General features: G+C 63.3%; 1 protein-coding gene across 3 annotated transcripts in view; it reads left to right on the top strand.

Moving 5' to 3' along the window:
- Positions 1–2,690: 2,690 nt before the first annotated feature.
- The window catches only part of ELFN2 (extracellular leucine rich repeat and fibronectin type III domain containing 2), a 43,162-nt gene continuing 20,327 nt past the window's right edge, over positions 2,691–25,525 (top strand). The window contains exon 1 of one of the 3 annotated variants that reach the window (XM_079139996.1): positions 2,691–2,940. The gene's annotated coding sequence lies outside the window, so the exon portion shown is untranslated. Of the gene's footprint in view, positions 2,941–3,267; positions 3,359–11,105; positions 11,219–25,525 lie in introns of those variants that run through there. The other 2 variants (XM_079139997.1, XM_079139998.1) reach the window with 2 other exon arrangements.

Here is a 25,525-nt window from a genome sequence, read left to right as displayed (position 1 = left end):
CGCGTGGCCTGGTCAAGAGTGAGTGTGTATGTGTGTGTATGTGTGTGTGTGTGTGGTCTATCTGGATTCTATTAAATTTAATTTTTTTTTGCAGTATAGAGGATTGAACACAGGGGACTCTACCCTTGAGCTGTACCTAGCCATTATTATCATTATTATTATTACTATTATTTTAAATTTTGAGACAAGGTCTTGTTAAGTTGCTGAGGCTGGCCTTGAACTTGTGATCCTCCTGCCTCAACCTCCCAAGTAGCTGGGATGCCAGGGGCACACTGCTGTGCCTGGCTTCTCTGGGCTCTATTTTAGCAAGGAGGTGATGGTATTCCTGGCTCTGCACTATTCAACATGTTAGCCACACGGCACATGTGACTATTTCAATTTAAATCAATAAAAATAACAATAAAAAAATCAGTTCCACAGTCACATTAGCCACAATTTTAACCACTCAGTAGCCACATGAGGTTAGTGGCTACTGTATCAGACAGTGCAGTGCTAATATTCCCACTGTGGAGAGATGTTCTATTGTACCACACTGATCTAAAGAAAGACCAATCAGGTATCCATGTGGTGTGGTCCACCATGACCCTCGACCCAGGACGGTTCCATCTTGTCTATGGTGGCAGCATCTGAGCTCAGTCTGACACCTTGCCAATTTACATCTGCCCATTGAGGATGAAAGTCTTCCAAGGACAACTATTTTAGAGCTCAACCCCACCTCTGAGCAAATCCAGCCAGACACGGGGGTCCCAAGGAGGAGGGAGTGCCCATGCAGACAGGCTCCAGGATTGCCGCGTGGTTACTCTCATTTCACCAAGTGGGAAACTGAGGCTCAGACAGGATGGTGACTTGCACTCTGGCAGATGACTGGGAAGTCACGCAGATGGAACCAGAAGATGGCATTTTGCCGCTCGATGCCTGGTTTTCCTTAGGGCCACTGCTCAGTTTCTTGGGCAGAAGCTGATGAGGTGGACCTCTGCCAGCGCCTAACCTCAGGAAGCCGCGGAAGCCAGAGCTGCAGCCAGGCAGGTCCACCACGCAGAGTTCTCTGCAGTTCCGCACCAGATCCACCAGAGGGCGCGGGGCCTTCGTGACTCCGCCTGGAGGGGGCGGGGCATCGGGGAGGGCTCTTGTGGCACAGACGCAGAGCTGGGACCCTGCTTAGTGCCTACCTTGTGTGAGGGACGCACAGTGTGTGCCATACCTCCGCTGCCCTCTAAGGGGGCTCAGGTTAGAGGGTGGAGACAGCTTAAGGGTTGGTGTGGGTATGCAGCGAAGGACCTTGAAGGGTAGGTAGGAGTGTACCACCCAGTCTGGGGTGCAGGTGTGGAGGGCAGCGGTGGAACGTCCCACAGCCGGTCCATTACGGGTGGCCCACATCCCAGCGCCTGTCTGCCCTCCCAGCTCCATCCTGGGCAGCTTTCCTACCCCAGATGACAAGAGGGGGCCATTTCTGCTCCGGTAATGCCTGATTGCATGGAGTTGCTTGCACACCCCTGGGATGACTCACACTTCTGCCTTGGTCCCTGCAGCTGCCACAGCCTGGGACACCCTTCTCTACCTTCTCCAACTAGGCAACTCTCGTCCTTTGGTCAAGCTTCAGCCCGGGCAGCGGCATTCCAGGCCCCGGGTGAGACACCCCTGCTGGAGTCGCGGCTGCCGCTGGGGCTGAGCTGTGGCCCACCCCTTGAGGACAGGTGCTGGCGCAGGCGGCCCCATAAAAGTGACAGGGAAGTCCAGGGCCTGCCAGTGGCGGGCTCATCTGTCTGAGTTTGCGGGTCACAGGGGCAGGGAGGAGGTGCCTGACACGATGGAGACTCCTACCAGGTGCTGCGTCCAAGCGCTGGGGTGTAGGCCCCGGGCGACCCAGACTCCACCCTGGGTCTCCCACCTCCTCCTAGCAGTAGTACACCCCATTTGCAGGTGGCACCGGTGCGTGTGACCTTTAGGGTGTGGGACCCGGGCACGGAGCCCGTGAAGCTTCTCTGGGCTGCAACAGAAACCAGAGTCCTCCTGGGGAAACTCCTGGGAGATGGGAAAAGTAGCGGACGGCCGCCAAGAGGCTTGGCACTGGACAGGGAGACTTGGAGACTAAGATTCTGCAAGCTTGCTATGTAACCTTGGGGAAGTCACTCCTGTCACTGAGCCTCAGTTGTCCCTCCTGTAAAATGGGAACGCGGCAGCCACTCTTCAAGGGTCGCCAGCGATGGAGCGCGGGGCCAGCGAGCAGGGCGCGAGAGGCGAGGGACGGGGCGGAGGAGGGTCCACCCGTGGAGGCGGGCCCCGGCGTGGGGGCGTCCTTGGGCGGGCGGGCGCTGGGGGGCGCTGCGAATCCGGGGCTGCTCGCCCGGCTGCAAGTTTGCCTCCAGCTGTTGAATGCGCGGTGGCGACGGGACCCGGACCCCGCCGGGTGAGCCGCGCAGGGGGCCCGGGCAGGGCCGGGGGCGCGCCCGGCGGGTGCCCGGGCTCAGCGGGGCCGCCGCCTCCCAGGGCGCCGCAGCTGCAGCGGCGAAGCGGGCGAGCCCCCGCCCGGCGGGTGAGTGTCTGTGGTGCGCGTGTGTCCGCGGGGCGGAGGGCCTTGCTGCGGGAAGGCCTGCGGAGCGAGGCGGGCGAGGGCGCACGGACAGACGGCGCCGCGGCCCCTGACGCACGCTCGCGCGGCCCCTCCCGGGCGCCCGGCCCCGCCGAGGCAGAGGCGCGGCGGCGGGCAGGCGGGGGCGGCGGTGTCTGCGCGCACACGCTCGCTCACAGACACACACAGACACACGCACGGGCCACGCCACAGACACACGACACGCAGAGAGCCACGGCCGGCTCGCCGAGCCCGCGGGGCGCCGCGCACACTCGCACCCGCGCTCGCAGCCACACTCGCACCCGTGCGCAGGCCCCGCAGCCGCCGCTGGCCGGAGGCGGCGGTCGCCCGGATCTCGGCTGGGGCTGGAGGTGAGTGAATTCCTCCAGATCTGAGCGCCAGTGGCCGGCGGCGACTGTGGGAGCGCGGGCAAGAGCCGGAGGCGACCCCCCTCCGCCAGCGGGGGTGGGGCTTGGAGGGGGACCAGCAGGGGGAGGATGAGCCCGGGGGAGCCACCCCCAGCTCTTCCTGGTCTGGGGATCCCCTCGAGACCCCCAGGGGACCACCCTGCGTGGGGGCGATGGGGGTGGGGTGGGCGGAGGCAGGTGGGAGGACACGGAGGACGACCGGTGAGGTGAGCATTTTGGGGTGGTGGTGCGGAGGCTTGACGGTAGACGGCTGTGCTGGCCAGTGCCACACCGCACCGCTCTGCCCCTCATTTTTGGCAATCGGAGCCCCCTCTCCCCGTTTCAGGGGGTTCTGCCGGTCGAGGAATTCATCTTCTAACTGGTAAGGGGGGACTGACTGGTGCCGGATGGCCGTCCCAGGGGGAGGGGGCCAGGGTGGGGCTTTATCCCCCTTCCCCCGCAGCAGGGAGGTGGGTTTGGTAGGAGAACCAGAACTGGGGGTGGGGACCCTGGCAAAGGCTTTGCCCCTTCCTGCGCTGGGCCGGTGTGGGGCAAGCAGGGAGGTATTGCGGGGAGCAGCAGAAATCGGCAGAGACTGCAGCTCTGGCAGAGCCGGGCCACTGCCGGCTGTGTGTGTGTGTGTGTGTGTGTGTGTGCGTGCGTGTGTGTGTGCACTCGTGTGTGCCAGTGTGTGTGTTTGTATGTGTGGGCTCCAGCAACTGTCTTGGGAAGGGGGAGGGTGGGCGTGTTGGCAGGGGCAGTGAGTGCAGGTGGGGAGGGACGCGTGTGCCCTGTGTGGACACCGGGTGAACCCTGATCTCCACGCACACGCACACACATGCACACACACATGCACAGCTCCAAGGCCCAGCAGGGTTTCCTCGGACTGCTCGAGGGAGAGAGCTGATGTGTGTTGGTGCATGTGCGTGTGCGGGTGCAGGTGGGCACTTGGGGAGCTTGCATTTGGGACGGAGGCCACCAGGCTGTGGTGTGTCAGGCGTGCCCGAGGAGGGAGAAGAGCCTGGGATGGTGGCGCTAGCCTTCCGTCCGCTCAGGAGGAACGGGGTACGGGAGGGCACTTTCTGCAGCTCGGGGCTCCCTCCAGGCCCCTTCCCTGGACTCCTCCCGCCCCTGCAGCTGCTTCTGGAGGGCACCGCTGGGTCCCTCGCTGGGAGACACAGGTGTTGGGCTCTAGTGTGTGCGCGTGCATGTGTCCAGGCTGCGGCTGTCACTGTCAGCAGGCTGTCGGAGGCGAGAGCTGGGGGAAGGGGCTGGCCGTGCCTGCCCTGAGGAGGGTGGTGGACGTGGCGGCCCCAGACTGCCGGGTGAGTTATTGAGGGACATTTGAATACGCGTGGCTGTACCCTGGGGGCTGGGAGCATTTGCAGGAGTATGCGTGGGTGGGTGCGTGCGTGCCTGGCTCACACCCCTGTCCTTTAGCCTGTGGACACCTGTGGGATGTGACATGTCGAGGTCATTAGCAGGGCCTACGGCCTTGCACACGTGTGTAAATGTGTGCCCCGCAAGGAGTGTCCATGCACGGACACTGTCCTGAGCTAGCTAGCTCTGGGCTCTATGGTGGTACAGGTGGACATGGGGACCTCTGGGCCATGAGCCCCTGGTTAGAAAGAAAGAGGAGTAACTGGAGGGGGACATCAGGGAGAGTATGGTGACATCAGTGAGAACCTTGGGGTGTGACATCAACTCTGGGCTGCTGGTGACGTCACTGGGACAGAGGCGTGAGGGGCCACCCCCACTGGCCAGAGTATGTGAGCGTGATATCACTGTGAGTGTGTGGTGCTCAGTGGGGTCATGTCCCCTGTGTGTGCGAGGGAGAAGCGGAGGGGGACAGGGCCCTAGGGTGAGTGCTGCCTCCTGGGAGGCCCCATTTCCTGGGGCCTCAGTAGGTGTGGGAGTCCTTTCCTGTGCCCCCCGAAAAGTGCACCTCCTCTGCTCCCACCTGGTGGTCCCTTCTGTCCAAGCCCCAGTCACTTTGGGGCACCTGTGTATCAACGCATGTGCGTGTGAATGTAAATGCATGTGACAATAGCCAATGGCAGAGCCGGGAGACCTGGCTTCTGATCTCAGGTTGCCACTTGGGGGTTCTGTGATGCAGGCCATCCGCCGCCTTTTTGAGCAGGGTTCTCTCATCCGCAGCCTGGGAGGGGGCTGGAGAGGGGAGGGGGTCACAGGCGACTCTGGCCTCCCGGGGGTGCTGGCTCCTGGCACCTAGGGCAGGGGCTCCGTCCCTGAGCGGTCTGTCTCCCGGCCGGGCGGCTGCTCCTCCGCGTCCTGTTGAAGTCTGACTTTGTGAAAACTTCTTGTCTTTCCTTGGACCCTCGTGGCAGTTCCTGAGGTGACCGGGCTGGCTGCTGTGATGGGCACACTGGACAGATGGGCGAACTGGGGTCTGTCCCTTCACTCTTTAATGAGGATTCCCCTGAAGGGTGGCCACTGGGGAACATGTTGGATCAGCGGTCACTTCCAGAAAGGACGAGGAGCGCAGTGAATGGGGCTGGGGGCTGTTCTCCCACCCACAGGTCCATTTGGAGCTGTCCAGCCCTCTCCGGTGGGGTGGGTCTTGTGGTCACCCGGAGCTCCGTGCCTGTCCCCGTGTGGCTTCTTTGCTGGGTCTTGCAGGAGATGTGCCCAGGGGCCTGTGGTCGGCGGGCGGGGCTGCTTGCCATTGGGGCCCCCGGGTGCAGGTCTGCTCGGCTGCAGCTCTCTGGGTTCTCCCTCCCTGTGTGCCCCTGAACTGCGGGGAAGGCGTGGCCAAGCAGCGGCGCCTGGGTTGAAGTCAGGCCTCTTCGGAGCGGCGTGAGCAGCCCAGAGGTCAGCTCCTACCCGTCTCCTGCGCCCTAGCGCCTTCCCTGCTGATTAAACCTCCTCCTGGCTCAGCACCTGGAGCAGAGGCCCTGCCATTGCTACTGAGCAAGGCGTCCAGGGGGTTGGAATAAGAGAGCCCTCTCCTTCCACTCAGTCCTGCCGGAAGTCCCCAGGGAAGGCCCTGAGCACTGGAGAGCCACCCGGGCAGAGGAAGAGGGCTGGGCCTAGTGCTGCTGATAGCAACAATAATTATAGTAATAATCATAACATGATATTAACTGATGTTATTGAGTCCCTACCAAGAGCCGGCCTGGTGTGAAGCTCCTTACGAGCAGCCGGTGGCATTTGTTTAATCTCACAAAAGTTTTTTGCAGTAGGAGCTATTATTCCCCATTTCACAGACCAGAAACAGAGAGGTTACAGACCAACCCATGACCACACAGCCGTGGAGCCAGGACTATAATCCCTGCAGGTGGACTCGGGAACCAGCACCATTTTCCAGGTGCTGAACTGCTTTGCCAGGTGGGCCTGGGCCCTTCCAACTCGCTGAGGGCCCTCTCTGGGCCTCACCTGGTCATCTGTACATGGGGACTGTGACCCTGCTATAGGGAAGCAGCAGGTGGGGAAGCCATTTTTGTGGCTGCAGGTACAGAGGAGTAGGAAGGAGGCATTGGGGGTGGTGCCTGGGTCCAGGTTCTCCTGACCAGCCTGCTCTGACCCAGCCGCTTCCTCTCCAGGGACCTGTGTGTTCCTGAGGGAAGCCTCTGCTTCCGGGCCGCCTGCAGTGCCTCCTGCATCAGTGGGCCCAGGGCAGTGCTGGGGGGCTCCCCTGGGGCATGGAGGGGGTGCTGTCCAGCCTGGTGCAGCTGTAGCTGGCGTCCCCTGGACGAACCTGCCACCCCCATCTTGCTTGTGGGGAGAGGTCACACCCTGACTCTTGACCTGACCCCCGAGTGTCTGGGCAAGTCAGTTCACCTCCCTAAAGCCCTGTTTCCTTGAGAGTAAGGACAGTCCTACCAAATTCCTAACCTGGGTGTAGCATGCTGTCTGGCACCTGGGAGGGTTGGATTCTTTTCCTTCTCCTTCCTCTCTGACGTTTCATTCATTCCTGGGTCCCTGGAGTGGGTCTCTGGCTGTGGCTGTGGGTCTGTCTTCTTCTACCTCCACTTTTGAAGTGTATGGGGACTGAGTCCCGGTCCTCAGGCTGTGGCGAGGACCTACCGGCTGTCTACCGGCTGCTGGAGTGTGCGGTGGGTCTGGGAGGGTGGGGCGTCTGTGTCTGTGTGTGCTTGCACCGACCCGCTCAGTGCTCACCGCCTCTGGGGGCTGGGGAGGTGGGGACAGACCCCTGGTCAGGCTGCTCCTGACCAACCTGCCCTGAGCCCAGCCCCAAGACTCAGACCCGGCTTGGTTTCCCCCTTGGCCTCTCTCATCCCTCTCCCTGGATCCTGGCAAGGCAGAGGCTGCGGGTCAGCCTCCTCCCGCCCTTCCCAGCCGTCTTGTTACCTGCGGGGATTTCACGGATCTGTAGCTGAGCCGCTTCCTGTCTCTCTCACTGCATGTCGGCTCCATATGCCCTCAAAAAATACTTGTTGAACAAATTCCTTTCATCTGCATGCTACCGAGGATGGCTGATGCGTCTCCCATTCGGCCCATGTACACACATACACACTCTTGTGCGCGTGTGTCACCCGGGGAGAACCGCTGGGCCCCCGCGCTCGGAGCTGAGTCCCTGCCTGGAGCCGCTTGGGGCTTTGTAGGAGAGATGGGACATGTGCTGTATCTGGCAGGTGCACACAGTAGGGCTTACTTGACAGATGTCCTCATTAGACTGTGACCTGAGCAGGAGGGGGCTGATGCTGCCAGCTGGGGCCAGTGCTGAGGCAGCCTCGTGGCAGGGTGGGGAGGCCGATGCCTTCTGCTCTGGGCATTGCACAGGTTGGGCACCTGCCTTGTGCCAGGCATGGGATGGGCACTTTCTATTTGCTTGTTTAATTTTGGCTAGAAGTCCTGCTAGCCTCTGGGCCAGGAGCAGGGCCCCGAGGCAGAGAAGCCTGGAGTGGGTTTGAGAAGATGAAACAGGACAAGTGGTTGGAGGGTCGACCACATAGGACCACACATGCTGGGCTAAGAGATCTGGAATTTTCCTTTGGTCTTGAGCATCAGGATCTCCCAGTCTTCATTAAAACGCAGATTCTTGGGCCCTGCTTGTTCGGCCTTGGATTCAGTAGTATTGGTTTGGGGTCTGGGGACCCCCATTTTAAATTCTTTTCTGGAAGATTAATTCACCCACGTTTGCTGGTTATGCTGCAGAGGTGTCTGTTGTGAGTTCCCTGGGGGTCTCTGGGACTCCTCCAGACTCCAGGGAGGCAGCAAGGCCATTCTCCCTTTCCCGAGGAGGAGCTGGTGCTCAGAGCAGTGCCCTGCCTTGAGTGACACAGCAGCAAGACAGAGGCTGATACTGACTAATGATCTTCCCTGTTCATTGACTGCTGTCGTGAGCCAGTCAGGGAGCATCAGATCCTCGCTACCCTTCGGCTTCACTCCAATTGCACAGATGAGGAGGCAAAGGCAGGGTCTGTGCGCGGGGTTTAAGGCGGCACAGAGGGGGCCTGCCCAGCCCCTCTTGGTGGAGCGGAGGCTGGCCCCGGGTGCGGGCAGGGAGAGCCAGGAGGGCGTCCTGGAGGCGGCGGTGCAGAGCCGCGCGGGACGGGCGCTCAGCAGAAGCCGGTGCGGGGCCGCCGGGCGGCGACAGGGCCATTCCGAACGCGCGCCGGGGTGGGCGGAAACTGCGGCGGCGGGAGCGCGCGCCAGGAGCCCCCGCGGGGTCGGGCCACCCCGCCGCATTGGGCTCTGAGCGGCCGCCGCCGCTGCCCGGCTTCCTGGTGCCTGGAATTCGCAGCCGCCGCCGCCGCCGCCGCCGCCGCCGATCGCAGCCAATTTCACGGCCCCTGGCTCGGCGCGGTGCGCGGCATCGGGAGCCGCCTGGCGGGGCGGGCGCGGGGCGGGGACCGGAGCGTGCGCTCGCGGAGTGGCGGCGAGTGGGGACAGCAGGGGGCCGCCGGCGTGAGCTGCCCGGGAGCGCGGTGGCGGGCGTGCAGGCGCGGCCAAGCGTGCCGGGCGTGCTGGCACGTGTGCACTGGCCTGGTGTCTGGGAGTGGCTCCTGCGTGTGGGTGGGCTGGGGGACAGGGCGCGTGGGCGGTGCGTCTCAGGGGTGCCCTGCGCGCGGGCGTGTTTGTCTGGGTGTCTTTGGTGGAGTCTGGAGCTGGGTAGTGCGCGGGGCTGGGGGCGGCCGTGCGTGGCTGTGTCTGTTGATGTGTCTGCAGTGTCCCAGGGGTGTTGGCCTGGCTGTGGATGGGGACAGCGTGGGTGCGTGTCTGTGGGGCAGCCCCATGGCTGGACCCTGGTGTGCGGTTCTGGCTGAATGTGGGTTCTGGTGTGTCTGTCTGGCGTCGCCAACGGCCGTCATGTGCTTGCTGGCCAGGGGCTGGGGGTCCAGTGCACCCTGGCTGGGCTGGGCCCCTTTTCGGAGCAGGCTGCCCTCCTTTCTTCTGTCTCTTGTGCCAGGGGAGCGGGGCCGCCTGGGGCCCTGGAGTGTTTATGTTCGGCGGGTGTCGCTGGCTGCCAGCACGGTGGGTCTACATATGTTTGTGAATGGCAGGGCTGAGGGGGCTGAGGTGTGAGCCCCTGCCTGAGGGGGAGCTGCAGTTCCATCTGGGCTGGTGGCGCATGTGGGGCCAGACAGGGAGGGCCCTGCGTATGCACGTGTGGGGCAGATGGGCGAGGTTCTGCCCGTCCCTGTGTCTTCGAGTGTGCGCAGGGCTGGAGGGCAGAGCGGGCGAAGGGAAGACCTGCGAGGTGTCACACCTGCAGGGCACAGGCCGGCCATGGGGGGCAGGGGTGAGTGCCAGCTGGCAGGGTGCTGAATGAGAGGGGTGGGGGACTTTGCTCCCCTCAGCAGAGGAGAGGGGGCCCAGCTGATGAGGGGGTGTCGGGTGGCCGGCAGGAGGTGTGGATGGGCACTGAGATGGGTGTGCACTGGTGGGCGCCCAAGTGTGGGGTGCATGTGCACAGGCACGCTGGGGCATGGTGTGTGGCGGTGGCTGAGAGGGGGTGTGGCCCTGGGAAGAAGACCTGGAGGCACCCAGGCTGGGGGCCCAGTAGGGAGCAGGGGGCCAGTCAGGGGACAGAAGTGGGGCCATGTTGGTTCCTGAAAGTCCATCCGTCTGCTGCCTGTCCCTCCTGCCAGGGACTGGACAAAGGTCCCGTGGCCCCCAGCCTCTCCCCTTGCCTGAACTGCACAGCTTAGGATGGGGAGCCCTCAGCCACCTCTGTCCTGAGGCCCTTGCCCTCCATCACTCTGGCCCCATCATCTAGATTTCTGTCTCTGTCTCTGCCCTACTCTGCCTGTCTCTCTATCTCTTCCATCTCTCTCCCCATCTCTCTCTCCATCTCTCCCCATCCCTCTCCATTGCTCTCCCCATCCCTGTCCATCTTTCTCCATCTCTTTCCCTCCCTCCCCATCTCTCTCTCCTCTCTCTCCATCTCTATCTTTCCCCATCTCTCTCTCTCCATCCCTCTCCCCATTTCTTTCTCCATCCATTCCTCTCCGTCTCTCCCCATCTCTCTCCCTCTTCTCCACCTCTCTCCAGCCATCTCTCTCTCCATCTCTCTCTCCATCTCTCTCTCCATCTCTCTCCCCATCTCTCTCCCCATCTCTCTCTCCATCCATCCCTCTCCATCTTTCTCCCCATCTCTCTCTCCATCTCTCTCCCCATCTCTCTCTCCATCTCTCTCCCCATCTCTCTCTCCATCTCTCTCCCCATCTCTCTCTCCATCTCTCTCTCCATCTCTCTCTCCATCTCTCTCCCCATCTCTCTCTCCATCTCTCTCTCCATCTCTCTCCCCATCTCTCTCCCCACCTCTCTCCATCCATCCCTCTCCATCTCTCTCTCCATCTCTCTCCCCATCTCTCTCTCCATCTCTCTCTCCATCTCTCTCCCCATCTCTCTCCCCACCTCTCTCCAGCCATCTCCCTCCATCTCTCTCCTCTCTGCCTCCGTCTCTCCTCTCCCTCCGTTCCCCTCCCTCTGCCTCCTCTCACACTGATATCATTTGTGGTATATTCGGTTGCCATGGGAAACCTAAGAAAGAAGTGAGTGTACCCTTCAACACTTCGAGTTCCTCCTCCCTCTCTGCGGTCCCCTCCCTCTCTTCCTCTCCTCCCTCCCTCCCTCTCCCCCTCGCCTCCTGGCAGCGGAGAGGACTTGGGCCAGGAGCTGCCGCTGCTGTGGGCCAGGACCTGAGACCCTGCTGCCACCTCTGCTGGTTGCCACCTCTGCTGTTGCTGCTGCCTGGGAGACCTCCCTGTGACCCAGGTCAGGGACAGGGGGCCCCTTTGCCTGCGGACATCTGGTAAGGACAGGGTCCTCTGCCCGCGTGTGAGCACAGCTCACATGACTTGCGACCCTGTGCCGTGGCCAGCATCAGCCTGGCCTGCCCCCCACCCAGCCACGGGCACCCCCATGCCGCCTCTCCCAGCTCCCCTGTCCCCAAGGCCTCTGTGGCAGCTGCCAGAGCAGCAGGCCTGTTGGGGGCAGGGACAGGCCTGCAGGGAGGGTGGGGAGGAGGCCCTGCAGGCCAGAGCCCGCTCCTGCTCCTTTACCCAGCCAGCACCCCACGGGCAGGGGCGTCCCTGCACCTGCTGGGGGTGGGGTGGCCTCCGGAGGAAGGCCTGGGAGATCCGGCCTCTTCTCCTCCGTGGGGGCTTTCCCTTGCACAGGAGGCAAACTAAGGGGCGGACGGGCTGGGGCAGGGGGCAGCTGGCAGTGTCCATGGGGCCTGATCCCGAGCCCCTGAGTTCGCAGGCGGCAGGGAGGCCGGCCTGACAGGAGGCCGCGGGTGGCGGCAGGCACTGTTCTGCCCTGGGGAGGAGAGGCCCCAAGGCTGTCACTGTCACCGCGGCTGTGTTGGTGGTGGCCACGTGGAGGGAGCTGTTGTCCAGGCTGAGTGACGGAGCTGAGGCGAGGCAGCTCCTCCGGCACTGTGGTCTCCATGGAGAGGGAGGAGGCTGCCGGCCGCGTGCTGTTGGTTGCTAGGCAGAGGGAGATGCTCTGGGCTGCGGTGGTCCCTGGTCCCTACGTGGAGGGGCAGCGGCTCAGAGGGTGGAGGTTCCTGGGGGAAGGGGTGGTGACAGGGAGGGCGGGGCTGTGGCAGGGGAGCTGGTGTGGCCAGTACAGGCTGAGTGGGGGTTACTTGGGTGGGTCGAGTGGCTGCCCCACGGCCTCGGCTCCTGCCCGGCCTTCCCTCCAAGAGTGTCCCTCCCACCCGTGTCCTGGGCTCTGTCTTGGTCCACTGAGTCCTCCTCACGCTGCTTTCTCGCCGCGCCCCAGTGTTTGCTGGAGACCCTGCTGGCCCCACACTGTGCTCCGGAAGCCCAGCATTGCCGCCTGCCTTTGAGAGATCAGGTGGGGGAAGTGACTTGTCCAGGGTCACACGGCAGACCCATCTGGGCCTGGGATTCAACTCCAGACTGCCTGGTCGCCCAGCACCTCCCTCTCCGAGTATCCGACTCGGCTCAGCTCCTTCTGCTGGGTGGCTGGCCTCTGCCTCTCCAGGACCGTTCAGTCCTCTCATCCTCAGTCCCCAGGAATTCTCCTGAAGCAGCATCTCTCTAAAGAATCACCTGCGGAGCCTCAGAAGACCACTGGTTCTGGACTCCAATCTTGGCCCTGGTTCTTAGGGTCTGTGACCTTGCGCACAGCGGGCGGGGTGCAGGCCTGACAGGGCTCTCGTTTTTGGGTACAGGATGGGACGCCCTTTGGAGTCTTTAGAAAGTGGTTTTCTGTTGATGTTCTGATGGGTGTGGGGGCCAGTGGCCTCTTCCCTCCTGAGCTGCTGCTGGGCCCTTCCCTGGGCCCCGCCTGCGAGGGAGGAGCTCTGGGTTCCTGGAAGCTGGAAGCAGGAACCGGTCCTGTGGCGGCCAAGTGCTTCCTGATGGTCTCGGGTGCCTTGGTGGCCCAGCAGCATGGAACCTGGGACGCAGGCTCCCATCTCTGGCGCGTCTGCTGCTGTCCTGGGGACCTGTGTGGGCGCTGTGGTCAGCAGAGCCCTGGCCTGGAGCCCTGGGGACAGTCGTCCGGGGAGTCTGTGGGGTCTGCTCCCTTGGCACCAGGGGAGGGCCGGAAGGGACTGACGGGCACCCTGGGCGGGGCTTGGGATGGGCGGGGCCCCAGTTGGGCGGGTGTGTAGAGCAGGCTTCTTCCCGCTCGGCCTCAGTGTCTCCGTCTGCGGGCCTCGCTGGGTCGGGTGCCGGGTGCGGGCAGGCAGGCCCCTCTCTCCACTGCCCTTTTCCTTCCTTGGTGCTGGGGCTGGAGCCGGGGTGCTTTCCACGGAGCCCCCAGCCCTTTATATGTTTGTTTTTGAGGCGGCGCTGGCGGGCTGCCCGGGCTGGACGTGGGGTGCTCCTGCCTTGGCTCTGGAGGGGCCCCCTGGCTTCTTGGCTTCCTCGCATCCCAGGTCGGGAAGAGGACCATCCTGGGTGACCTGGGAGGGGGACGTGGGGCCAACCAGACCCAGGCTTCGGTTCATGGCAGCGCCAGACTTTCTCAGGGTCTTGGCCGTCCTGATGGGCTGGAGGCCCCGGGGTGAGTGACTGCACCAAAGGCTGCAGGGGGCCTGGGGTCTGGGACCACCAGGCAGGCTCGTGTCCCAGAGCTGCCCTTGATGGCGGGCTGGGAGGCCTGGGAGTTCCCCGCCTGCACAGTGGGGGGCACGATCGCGGACCAGGGTTACTTTAAATGTACTGAGGTGTGGGGAAGGGACCCGGGCTTGCTTGGCCCACAGCTCCCCCTTCCCAGAAGAGGCAGGCAGGGAGCGAAAGGGTTGGTGGCACGGGTCCCCAGAGCTGCTGGGCCTGTCCCCTCAAGGCTGCTGGTCTCATTTCACACTCTGGGCTTTGCAGTGGCTGTTCCTTCTGCAGGAGTTGCTGTTCCCCTGGCTGTTTAACTGCCACCTCCTCAGAGAAGCCCTCCTTGGTTGCCGGTCCCTGCTCTGGGCCTCCTTGCTGTTTGCTTACCGCTCTGCCACCACTGCATCCTTCTGTTCCTTGGCTTGCTCTCTGCCCTCCTGTGTCTGTAGAGGGTCAACTGCCCGAGGGCAGCCTTTTCTGTCCTGTTCCCTGCTCTCTCTCAAGTGCCCTGGGTGGGGCCTGGCACATAGTAGAAGTTAAGTAAAATATGTGGCGAGTGCATGGGTGGGTCACCCTGCCGGTTGCCCAGAGGTCAGGCTTGCCATTCCCATTTTACATCCAAGGAAGTGAGACTGGGCGATTTTGGCAAATTGCCGTGGGCCTACCACAGGAAGGGGGTGACAGGGCCATCATTTGACCCTGGGTCAGGCTGGTTCCAGGTCTCGTCCTTTCTCTGGGGACAGAACCCAGGGCCTCGTGCCTGCTAGGTAAGCATGCTACCACTGAGCTGCACCCCAGCCCTCTTAAAAGTTTTATTTTGAGACAGGGTCTCAGTAAGTTGCTGAGGGTCCTGCTAAGTTGCTGAGGCTGCTAAGTGGTGATCCTCCGGCCTCAGCCTCTGGAGTTACTGGCACTACGGGCTAGAGGGTTTGCACTTGACTCTGAACGCAGAGGCAAGATCACAGGAGGTTCTCGGATGGAGAAGCCTTGTGTTATTAGGAGGAGCTTTTGGTGGAAAGCTGAATCATCTGAAGGAGCCAGCTCACCTGCTCACTGGCTGTGTGGCCGCAGGCAGCATCTTAACCCCTTGGTACCTCGGTTCACTCATCGTGGGGATCATCTCTCAACCAGCTTCTGGAGCAGGTGGCTTTGAACTTGATTTACAGATTTGTCTCCGAGGTTCCCTCCTCATTTCTGTCCCCTCAGCTGAACCACCTCAGTCCTGGGAGGCCTCACTGCTGCCCTGGAGGGACTAGAGATTTTGATTTCTGAATAGGGGACATTTTAAGTGTTGGGGACAGGTTGGATTCGGCCCTGCCCGTCCAGAGTCTCCTAGACCCCATTCTGCCAGCTGCCCCTCTTACCTCCCTAGGTGGAGAGAGAGAAAACCAGGGAGGAGAGAGGGGAGGGAGCTGGCTGATCGAGCCCCCACGGTGTGCCGGGGACTTTCCTGCCTGCACCTCCTCCCGCAGCCATGGCAGCCCAGGCGGTGTGGGGGTGCCAGGCTGTTTGAGGAAGCTGAGGCCTAGGCCAGTCTGCTGGGCACAGAGGAGGCAGGGAGAGGGTGTGTCGTGTTGGCTGGGCCTGCTCCCAGTCCCCTGGGGAGTGGAATTCTGGTCCCAGTGCTGCCCGGACAGAGCTACGGTGCCCGGTCCCTGTTTCAGGGACTTGGCCTTGAGGGACTGTGGAGCAGACAGATCGCTGCCTGGGCCTGGCTGCCCACCCCCTCGCTGCCCGCTGGCAGGCCCACCAGCCCAGGGAATAGACTGGCCCTGTGTGTGGTCCTCCCCTTGACTTGCTCAAGACCCCATTTGTTTGGGGAGGAGAAAGGGGGGTCTGTGGTGCCCAACAGAGGTGGGATTCATGGCCCAGGCCTGGTGAGGGGGGTCGCCTGCCTGGTACTGGCCAGGCCTGGAGGGCTGCCAGCAGGGCGGAGGGAGAGGAGGCGCTGGGTGTGCCCGGGAGGAGGTGGGCCGCCTCTGAGCGCCTGTCCAAGGGGCCGCAGGTCCATGCCCAGATGGGGTGCTGTGGTTGGGGCTCAGCTGCTTTCTGAGTGTGGGCAGGGGGCTTGCAGAGACCTGGAGACTTGGGCAGAGGCTTTCCCTGGGGACCAGAGGGGCGGGGTTGTAGGGCGGCCAGCTCTGCTGGGGGAAGCAGAGCTCTGAGTGTGCTCAGCTCAGTTTGCCCATCTGTGAAACGGGGACACTGTGGGCTCCTTGGGGAAGGAGCAAGGCTGGGGTGGAGGGAGGAGGCTCTGCACAGTGAATCCACACGCTGTCTGGAGGGCGTGGGGAGTTCTAGAAGCTGCCCCCCACCGTGTCCACACTGGCTTGTAGCTTCGCTGAGGGTGGGGGGACTTGCTGAGCTACAAGGCAGAGACAGAGGAACCTAGGGCTCCTTGGGGCCTCAACCTGTTGTGTGACCCTAGCTAGTTCTGCACCCACTCTGAGCCTCGGGTCGAGACCCGCCCTGGGGCTGTAGGGAGAAGCGGCCTCCCCCTCTGCCAGGCCCCGCCCCGAGGATGCAGGCGGCAGCGCTCCAGGGACCCCGTGTGTGTCAGGGCCCCGGTCTGAGCAGGTCTCCAGGAGGGAGCCTCGCCCGCTCTCTGTGAGGTGGATGGGGTGACAGCTCTTCAGTCAGAGCCGAGAAGCTCCCGGGCAGCGCACTGGGGTGACAGCGGCCAAGCTCATGGGTCCAGTGGATTCCCGCTGTGCCTTGGGGGCCTTTTCTGTCCAGTGGGAGTAGAAGGGAGCCTGCCTCCGGGAGGCTGCCGCCCAGCCAGGGCCCTGCCCAGACGGCGGGCTCCAGACTGCTGGCTCGGGACTGGCTGGCGTCCCGCTGCGGCACTTGGCCGCCCGAGTCGCGCTGTGGCCTCTGGGGGTCTGGACTAGGAAATGGGGGCCTTCGACTGTCCTGCCTGCTGCCTGTAGAGCCAGACCCGGAAGGAGCCCTGGGCTTCGGAGCGGAAGCCGGGTGGCACCCCAGCCCCGTCACCCTCTGGCCGCGTGGCTCCAGCCGCTCCTGCGCTTGTGATGGGGCAGACGCTCTTGGGGTGGTGGCGGTGGCGTGTGACGCAGGAAGACCAGGTCCCCTCTAGGGCCGTGTGCTGGGCACCAGCCCTCTCCTGTCCCCGCCCTGCTCTCGCCTCTTCGGTTCGGTGCTGGCTTCAGTGGTGGGGGACAGGGGCTTGGGGATGAGTCCCTGGCTCCACGGAGATGGCAGCTGACCTGGACGCCATGCCCTGGATTCAGGAAGGCGCTCCGGGGGGCTCTCTGGGCTGGCGCTGGGGCGACCCTCCAGGCCCGCACTGCCTCCCACCCACTCTGTCTGTCACGGACAGACTGCAGCCCAGAGAGGCAGGACACTGGCCCAGGGCCACTTTGCTGCGAGTGGCTAGACTGCGGGAGGGACTGGGGCCTGCCAGCGTCTGGGGTGCTTCTGAGCAGGCTCGCCCTGGCCGAGCGCCTCGTCTACGCGGCCCTCTCCTCTTGGTCTCTATCTGCGCTGAGTCTCAGGCTGCACTGGGTCCGTTTGCCACAGGCTTGCCGTCTGTCTCTCGGCCACTGGAAGGAGCTGGGTGGACCAGCTGGGCAGGGCACCGGGTGGTTTGGGGGGCCCAGGGGAGCATGCGGGTAGAAGGCGTGCTGCCTGGACTGACGCAGGGCTTGCCTGCCTCCTGAGCCCCCGCCCGGGGGCTGTCACCATGTCCTGGCACCTACACACGCATGCCGTCTGCCTTTCCCACTGGGATTTGCCTCGCGGCTGGTTCCGCGCCTGCACGGGGCCCCTGACCAGCCCTCAGGCATATCCCCTCGGGACACCATGAGCCGGACCGATCCTCCTTGGCTGGCTTCTCTTATGTCCCTGCTGGGGAGGCCGGGCAGCTGGCACCTTTCCATTTTCACCAACGGTGCCACCGTCTAGCTGGGCAGCTGCCCTGGGGCAGGGTGGGGGGTCCTTGGGGATGTGCTTCACTTCTGGGCAGGGCTTGTTCTGAATGGGACCCTGCCCACGGGGCTCCTGGGGACCTGGGGAGAAGGGCAGGATGTGGGGTCTGGGGCCAGAGTTGCCTGGGGACCTGCACAGCTGTAGTGCATGCTGGGAGGCCACAGTGTCCCTGGCTGTTCCCTGCCTGCTGGGGCCCAGGATCACCAGACACCGGCCCCCTCGGTACCACAGGGAGCTGCTCCCAGGCCTTGCTGCCCAGGGCTCCTGGTGCCCACAGGTGCACTGGTGCCTTCTGGGCAGGGTGGACCGGCACCAGCCCCAAAAGGGGGAGGGAGGGTGCAGGAGCCGGAGGAAGACTGGAGGCCTGGCCCTGAGGGCTCCCCCTGCCTCCCTCCAGTCTCCCTCAGTTCCTCCTTCATCCTCAGAGCCTGACCTGGTCAGTCCTGGGCAGTTCTGTTCCCTTGGCTGAACTGGAAATGTGTGGGTGCTGCAGGGAGCGAGCACTTGACAGGGAGTCCTGAGTCCAGGGTTCCTGTTCTCTGCGGGAGCCGGTTCTTGGGCTGCCGGCTGCATGGGAGGGAATCATTTGTTCCTCTTATTTAGTGACACTTAAGTCACACCACAGGAATCTGCACCCTCACACCAACCCTGCACAACAGCTATGATCAGCTCCCCATTGTACAGATGGGGAAATTGAGGTACCGAGAGGAACGGGTCCTGTCCACTGTCACACAGGGCATGGTGGTGAGCCTGGGCCATCTGGTCCTGCGGCCGTCCTCCCACCCTTGGTGATCTGTGATGCCATGTGTGGGTGGGGTTGGTCTGGCCTCTGTCCCAGCCTTGGGGATGTTTGTGGGGCAGGCTGTGGTGTGGCAGCAGGTGCGGCAGCTTGGGACAAATCCGTCTGTCCTTCTTACCGTGTGCCGCGCAGGTCACTGACCTAGCCGAGCGCGCCTTCCTGTAAAACAGGGTCGCCGTGCTTCCATGTCAGGGCTCTTGAGAGCCCTGGGCACATAGTAGGTGCTTAGCAGAGGGCGGGTGGCTGCCGTGGCTTCATGACAGAGAGAGGGGGCAGGTCTGAGTGGTGTGGCTGCAGGGCCGTCGCTAGGAGAGGCCGGGTCCCAGGGGACGCCCTGGCCAGCTCCTCTCATTGCTGGGCGCACACCTGTCCACCTGGTGCACCTGTGCGGCCAGGCTCAGGCTGGGGACACGGGGGTCATCTGTGTGAGTCAGTGTGCACCTGTGGGTCACACCAGCCCTGAGTGTGACCGCGTGTTCTAAGGCACAGGCAAGGCCTGCGGGAGTTCAGGCCATCCGAGGAGACCTTTCCTAGAACGTGCTGTGAGCAGCCCTGCCGCGGGGCCACCCGGGCCCAGTCCCTGGGACTGGGTCAGGCCCACGCAGCCCTGGCTCCTCTTCCACAGGGAAAGCCCACGAGGACAGGGACCTCGTCTGTCTTGTCCACGGCGGTGCTTGCCAACTCGAGAAAGAGCCTGGTGTGCGCGTAGTAGGTGCTCTGTGAACATTTGTTGAAGAGTAAGTTACCCCAATAAGATCATGTCGAAAATAATTTCTGAAAATCAACTCAGCTCAGATTTCAGACTTCTCCAGAGCCTGGGTGGGCACTTGAACCCACACCTCCCAGCTCCCGGTCCCCGGCTCTCCTGCTCCTGCACTGCACACACACCAGGACACACACACCAGGACACAGCGGTGCACACTCACCAGGACACACACACCAGGGCACACACAAGGACACACAGCAGTGCACACTCACCAGGGCACACACATCAGGGCACACACACCAGGACACACAGCAGTGCACACGCAACAGGACGCACACACACCAGGACACACAGCAGTGCACACGCAACAGGACGCACACACACCAGGACACACAGCAGTGCACACACACCAGGACACACAGCAGTGCACACACACCAGGGCACACACACTAGGGCACACACACCAGTGCATGCACACTCACACACAAATGCAAACACGCTAGGCCAGGACCCAAAAGCTTCCCTCAGATGGTCACTCGGTTTTCTAGCTTTAAAGTGTCCATTTGTCCATCTGGACACTCTGCCAAGGCCATGGCTAGAGCCAACGGGGCACCTGTTCTGGGGCCTCCCTACAGCCTGAGGCTGCCCTGGGATGAGGCAGGGGTCCTGGAATGGAGCCTGGAGGAGGAGCCAGCTGGGCTGGCCTCACCCTGGCACATGCCCTGTTGCATGCCCAGTGGACATGTCCTCTGCTCTGGCCACGTCCACCCAGCCCACCTTGCAGTGGGCTAGTCTCCTGTCACTCCACCCCCACCTGCTGTTGCGGGCCCCCTCAGGCTTTAGGGGAAGGGGTGGCATTGCTGGGGACCAGCCTCTCCTCCCGCCCCGTCCCTAGGAAGTCTGCCCAGTGCCCAGGGGATGGTAATTAGCACGAGGCAGGCTGATTAGCTCAGAAATTAAGTCTCTGTTTCCCTGGCTCCCCGCTCCCCTAATTGAGCAGATGCGGGGTGGGGGAGGGAACGGGCTGGGGGGCTCGAGGGCGGTGCTGGCTGCGGGGGTGGAGGTGGAGGGGCAGGCAGGCAGGGAAGGCGGGGACCCCTCTCTCCCTCTTGGTGGGGTGCCCGGAGCGCGCACTGGGGAGGACGGCTCCTGCCCCTGTGTTCCTGCCTCCTATGCCGTGCTTGGCCAGGCTGTTCATTGAGCACCTACTGTGTACAGCTACCGGGCAGGACACCTTTCCCACATGGCCTTGTCCGTCTTGGGGACCATCAGACAGGTATGGAGGCCTCATCGTTTCAGGGGAGAAACTGAGGCCGGAGGGGGCGCCGGGCTGTCCAAGGTCACGAATCTCAGGGAGGTCCGCGGGCGGAGGTCCCACCCACCGTGTGGGACAGGCTGCCCTGGGCTGAGGGGCGTCCCGTCCTCAGGTGGGGCCCAGGTCCCAGGCGCCAGGGCGGGCCAGCCTCTGGCTTCTCATCGGTTCTGAGGGGACCGTTCACCCACCTTCTCGGGCTGTGAGGACGGCAGTCATGGTGGAAGGGTGATGGATTACTGCCTGCTTGCTATGGCCAGGCGGTGACACGTGCTTTGCATGCTTCTTGTTTCACCATCACAGTGATACCCGGAGCCACGGGTCGATGCCTTTGCTCTCCGCGTTTGACATCTTAAGGAGCCCGGGCTCAGGGCCTGGCCCGACGGCTGGTGAGAGGGTACAGCATGGCCCGATTCCCGCGCTGTTGCTCTGTGGTTGACCGTGGCCTGGTGCATAGTGGGTCTTCAACCAGGCCAGCGCCCTGACCCCTCCCTGGGGAAGCTGTGCCAGCAGCAGCTGTGCTCGGGCTGGCTGGGCTCCGGGCACCTTCCTCCTAGCAGCCTGTAGCAGGAATGGCTCCCGGGATGTCATGTGGCAGGTCCTGCACACCCGTGTCCTCTGTCAATGCTCCATCCCTGTGGGGTGACCCTCCAGCCTCGTCCTGGTCCTTGGTCACTGTCTGGGCAGTGCCTCTACCTCCCTGGCGCTTACCAGCCATGTGCAGGGACGCTCTACCCCATCCTCTGCTGTGACCTGCCGCTGGCTGGTGGGCATTGGTTGTGGCCACCTGCTGGCTAGCGTGCCCTTTGGGGCATCCCCTGGCCTCTAGGGCTCCACTTGCCTTGCCCTGGCTCCTCCTGCTCAGGGTGGGTACCAGCTGCAGGCAGCCTGCCAGGCAGACCTTGGGGTCCCTTTCAGCTCCCATCCCATCGGCCTCCTGGCTGTCTCCCCTCCCCCGCTGCCCTTGCCTGTGCGTCCAGGCACCATCGTGGGCCAGCACGGAGGCAGCAGTGCCACCCCCACCCGATCACTCTGCACCCTCGGCCAGTGCCAGCATGTCCCTGGCCCCACTGTCCTTGGGCCCAAATCCAGAATCCCTGCTCTGGCGTCTGAGACCTGCCAGGACTTGGCCCTGCCTCGGGCTCCTGCTTGGGGCTCCCTCTCCTCTTCCGTGCCTTGATCCAGTCCTCCTGGCCTTGTTCCAGTTCCTCAAAAGTGCCACCTTCTGGGGACCGTGTGATGCTTGCCACCCCGGCCCTAGCCCCGCGCTCAGGACCTCCCTCGAAAGGTGCCCGTTTTGCAGAGGGGAAAGCCGAGGCCTGCGGCTGAGCTGCCCTGGACCCAGGTCTCCCTCACCACGGTGGTGCGCACGTGGCGGGCGCCCCGGGCGTCTGGGAGGCTGTGTTGGGATCTGAGCCGTCTCCTGCAGGGGTCCTGGGGCCCAGCCTGCTTCTCCAGTGCTGGGTGTACCACCTGTGAACCCCGTCTCGCCCCTGCTCCCCCCGGGGGACCGCAGCCTCCCAACTCCCCTTTGCTTCAAAACAAACACCCGCGAGCCCAAACCGCCCATCCAGCCAAGGCACAGATGGAGCCGACTTGGAATTAATTAGTCCTGTTGCCAAGGCAACCCAGGCCTGGACTGGGATCTAGGATCCAGTCTTCTCCCTGGCCCCCCCACCCCCGGCCCTCTCCTACCTCCTCCACCCCGTCCGGTGGCCCTGGCCCCACCCCCTCCAGGGCCCAGTCCTGTGGCCCTGGCTGCTGCTGGGGGACCCTTGGGGACCCTTCAAGAGTCAGGGAGGCTGTGGGGGGCTGGGGACTCTGCAAGGCCACTCTTGGCCTGGTAGGACCTTGGGCAGCCCTGAACCCTGGGCGCCACCTCTGTCCAGTGGACTGAAGGGAGACGGGGAGGACCTGCCTAGGGCTGGGTGGACAGGGAGAGGGAAGTGGCCCAGGCTGGAGATGTCTGGGGGGACAGTGGGCAGCCACAGGCTCCTTGGAGCCGGGCCCCTGCTGGCATGGCGGTTCTGCTCCTGCCTGCTGCCTGCTTCTGACCTTGGCCTGACCTTGGTCTTCTCCTCTGGCTGCACTCCTGCTCCGAGCCTCGTCCGGACCCCAGTCGCCAGGGAGTGATCTTCGCTCGGCCCTCTGGCTGTCCATCAGTCCACCCAGGACTCCGGTGCTTCATCTGGGCTCCCTGGTCCGCGCCTTGATTCTTCCTTGTCTGAAAGTGGGCACGTTGTGGCGAGTGGTGTGAAGGCCCTGGCTTTGGTCCGTGGTGACCACTAGGGTGCTTCTTGTGCCTTTGCTGGATGCAGGCCGGGGTGGGGGTCCTGTGGGGGGCTCTGGGCAAGGCCACGGGGCTGGGTGGGCCCAGCCCTGTCCTCTCCTCTCCAAGGAGAGCTCGGCCGCGTCCCCAGGAGCTGTCGGGGAGCAAGGAGAGCGAGGCTTGGAGAGGCCACGTGCTGGCAGGGCTGAGTCCCCAGCCAGCGCGCGCTGTTTGCTGGATCTCGCTGGTGCAGCAGGCCACAGCCAGGCCTCTGAAGGCCAGGGCTCGGTCTCCCTCTCTGTGGCCTCAGGGAGTCCCCTCTCCCGGCCGACCTGTTCTCTCTACTGAGAGATGGGGCAGCGTGGAAGGTGCACCTGGTTGTGACTGAAATAAGAGGGCCTTGTGCCAGCAGGGGACTCGTGGACAGTTTCTGTCCAGGGCCCTTCCTAGGGGATAGGATATAGGGGACGTCAGGGGTTCAGGCCACCTCTAAGCCCTGTCCTCTGTCTTTTGGAGCCCCAGTGCTGGACTGGGCACACAGGAGTGCCCCGGGTTGGCAGGATGAGGTCCGGGCAGTCCCTGGCTTCTTGGCCACCCACCTGCTTCCTCTCTGTGAGCCTGAGTTCCCTCATCTGTCATTTGGGTCTACTGAGTCATCTAATGAGCTTGCTAGTTGGAAAACCTCTCGAGAGGCATAAACTAGGGGGACAAACTCAGATGCCCACAGAGATGCACATCTGGTCCAAGGAAGGCGATAGGGTCTGGTGGGGCCTGTGGCAAACTCCAGTAGTCAGCTCTGCCTGATGGCAGTGAAGCTGTAACTTGGATCCGTCCTGAGCTGGCCAACAGGACTGAACCGCAGGCTGCATTCAGAGCTGCCAGCTTGCCCCAGAAGGCACACTCTACAAATGGATTAACTGGGGGAGGTATTTAACTCTCCTTTACATAATAACAAGGGCTAACATTTATTGAGGGCTTGTTCTGTGCCAGGAGACAACTAAGCACTTTACTCGGATTATCTCGCTTGATCCTCACACCAACCCCACGGCAGGCAGAGTGCGATTGCTCTTGTTACTCCGCAGAGGAGGCAGTTAAACCACAGAGAGGTTAAGTCTGGAACCCAAGGTCACACAGCTGCAGGGAAGGGGCAAGCCTTTCCCCTGGGCTCTGGCTTCTTATTTGGGGGCTCTTCCCTCCAGCCTCCCTAGGCAGGTGGGAGAGAGGGAAGGGCAGACCCCCTGACAGGGAGACAGATCTGCAGCTCTTCAGGTCTCACCACTGAGGAGGCTGGGGAGGGAGGAGAAACGAAATCAAACCAACTGGTGCTGAGGAGGAGCCCCTTACTTCAATAAGCTCGCTAACGTTTGTGACGTGGAGTAAGCGGAAGCGTGGGCCGCTCCTGCGTGCACTAGAGGGAGGACCTCGGGCCAGCGGGCCTCCTGGGCAGGGGTCCCTGGCTCCCGTTGCCGTCTCCGCCCATCGCGGCCTATTTTGGCTGAGGTGATCTTCAGACCCAGCGGGGGCCGTGGTGCCCCCACGCTCACCGCTGACCCCAGGGGCTGTGACCTCCTCTCTCCCTACTGGGTCTGGGAGCTGCTGGCCTGGGTGCCATCAGCAGACTCGACCCCCAGATCAGAGGCTGCATGTTCTAGAAACTGAACATTCCAGAGGCCCGAAGCCCCCCGCTTTGCTGCACGGCGGCTGAGGGCTGGAGGCCTCAGCTCTCCGGCTCAGTTCCCTTATCTTTAAAACGGGGGCCGAGATGGCTCTGACCTCTGTGAGCCCCTTCAGACGCAGCCCGCCAGCGGGACACTGCAGGTACCATGTCCCCTTCGCTCCTGACTCAGCTGGGTGGCTTTGGACCTGAGCTCGCCCACCCGCCCCAGGGAGGCCCCAGCAGACTCCACTGGCCCGCCGCTGCTCCCCACACCCACCTGCGCCTCTGCCCTGGAGCTGGGAGAGTCTCCAGGCAGCACCACGTCTGTCCTGCTCACTGTGGGTCCCCTGTACCCGCCCTAGAGCTGGCACGGAGTCGGCCCTTGATAGATGCTCGGGACGCACGAGTGACTGAGTGGCTCTGCCACCGGAGCCCGTCTCGCTGGCAGAGCTGGAAGCCCTTCCAGGTGTGCGCTGACTGATGGGGAAGCGCTCCAGGCCACGCCCTCCCGTGACCCCCACGCCCCACCCCTTACCAAGAAGCCAGGCAAGGCTGGGACAGGTCGGTGGTTCTCCCCAGGACACTGACCCCATGGCAGCCCAGGCATGCGCGCCCAGCCCTGGCTGCCTCTTCGGTTCCATCTCCTGCCCCGCTTGCTCTGGGGGTCTCTGGAGGCGTGAGCGGGTCCCTCCAGGGGCTGGGAGTGGCTCAGGACCCCAGCAGCATAGCAGATGGCTCTGGGGACCCGGGCACACCTGCAGACCTCAGTCTTCTGTCTGTGGGTGACAGCTAGGGGTCGTAGCCTCCCCTGCTTCCTTCCTCAGGGCTCTGACCCCGTCCGGTCTGCCCTTTCCCAGGCCTGGCCTGCAGCTGTGGCCGGTCCAGTGGCCGAGGGTCTCCTCAGGGTGGCAGGAGGCAGCTGGCTCTGCTGTTGCCTCAGGCCCATGTTACAGGGAGCGACCTACACTGTGGGGCCCCTCCTCTGGGCAGAGGTGAAGTCAGGTGACCTAGGGGAAGGGGTGGGGTGAGGAGGGCCAGAGATGGGGTGGACGGTGCAGGAGGCTCGGCCTCTCCCATGGGGCTGTTCCCATGGGGAGGTGCTCTGGGGGTAGGTTGAGGCTGCGGCCCAGGGAGGATGGTGCGCCCTTCCCCTCCCTCCCTGCCAGGAGGGCCGGGGTGCAGGACTGGGCCTCAGCAGTTGGGAGGGGTGGTGGCAGGCCCACCCTGGTGGCCTGGCTCTGGGCAGCGGGTTTTCCCCGCGGCTTTAGGGAATGCAGAGGAGGCCTCGAAGTGTCTGCACAGCCTCTCTTTCCTTCACCACGAGGAGCCACTGGCCCGGGT

Source organism: Sciurus vulgaris (genome assembly GCF_902686455.1).
Source record: "Sciurus vulgaris genome assembly, chromosome: 5".
Lineage (NCBI taxonomy): Eukaryota > Metazoa > Chordata > Mammalia > Rodentia > Sciuridae > Sciurus > Sciurus vulgaris.
Note: the sequence above shows the minus strand (reverse complement) of the source record. Positions and strands in the feature narration are given on the sequence as shown.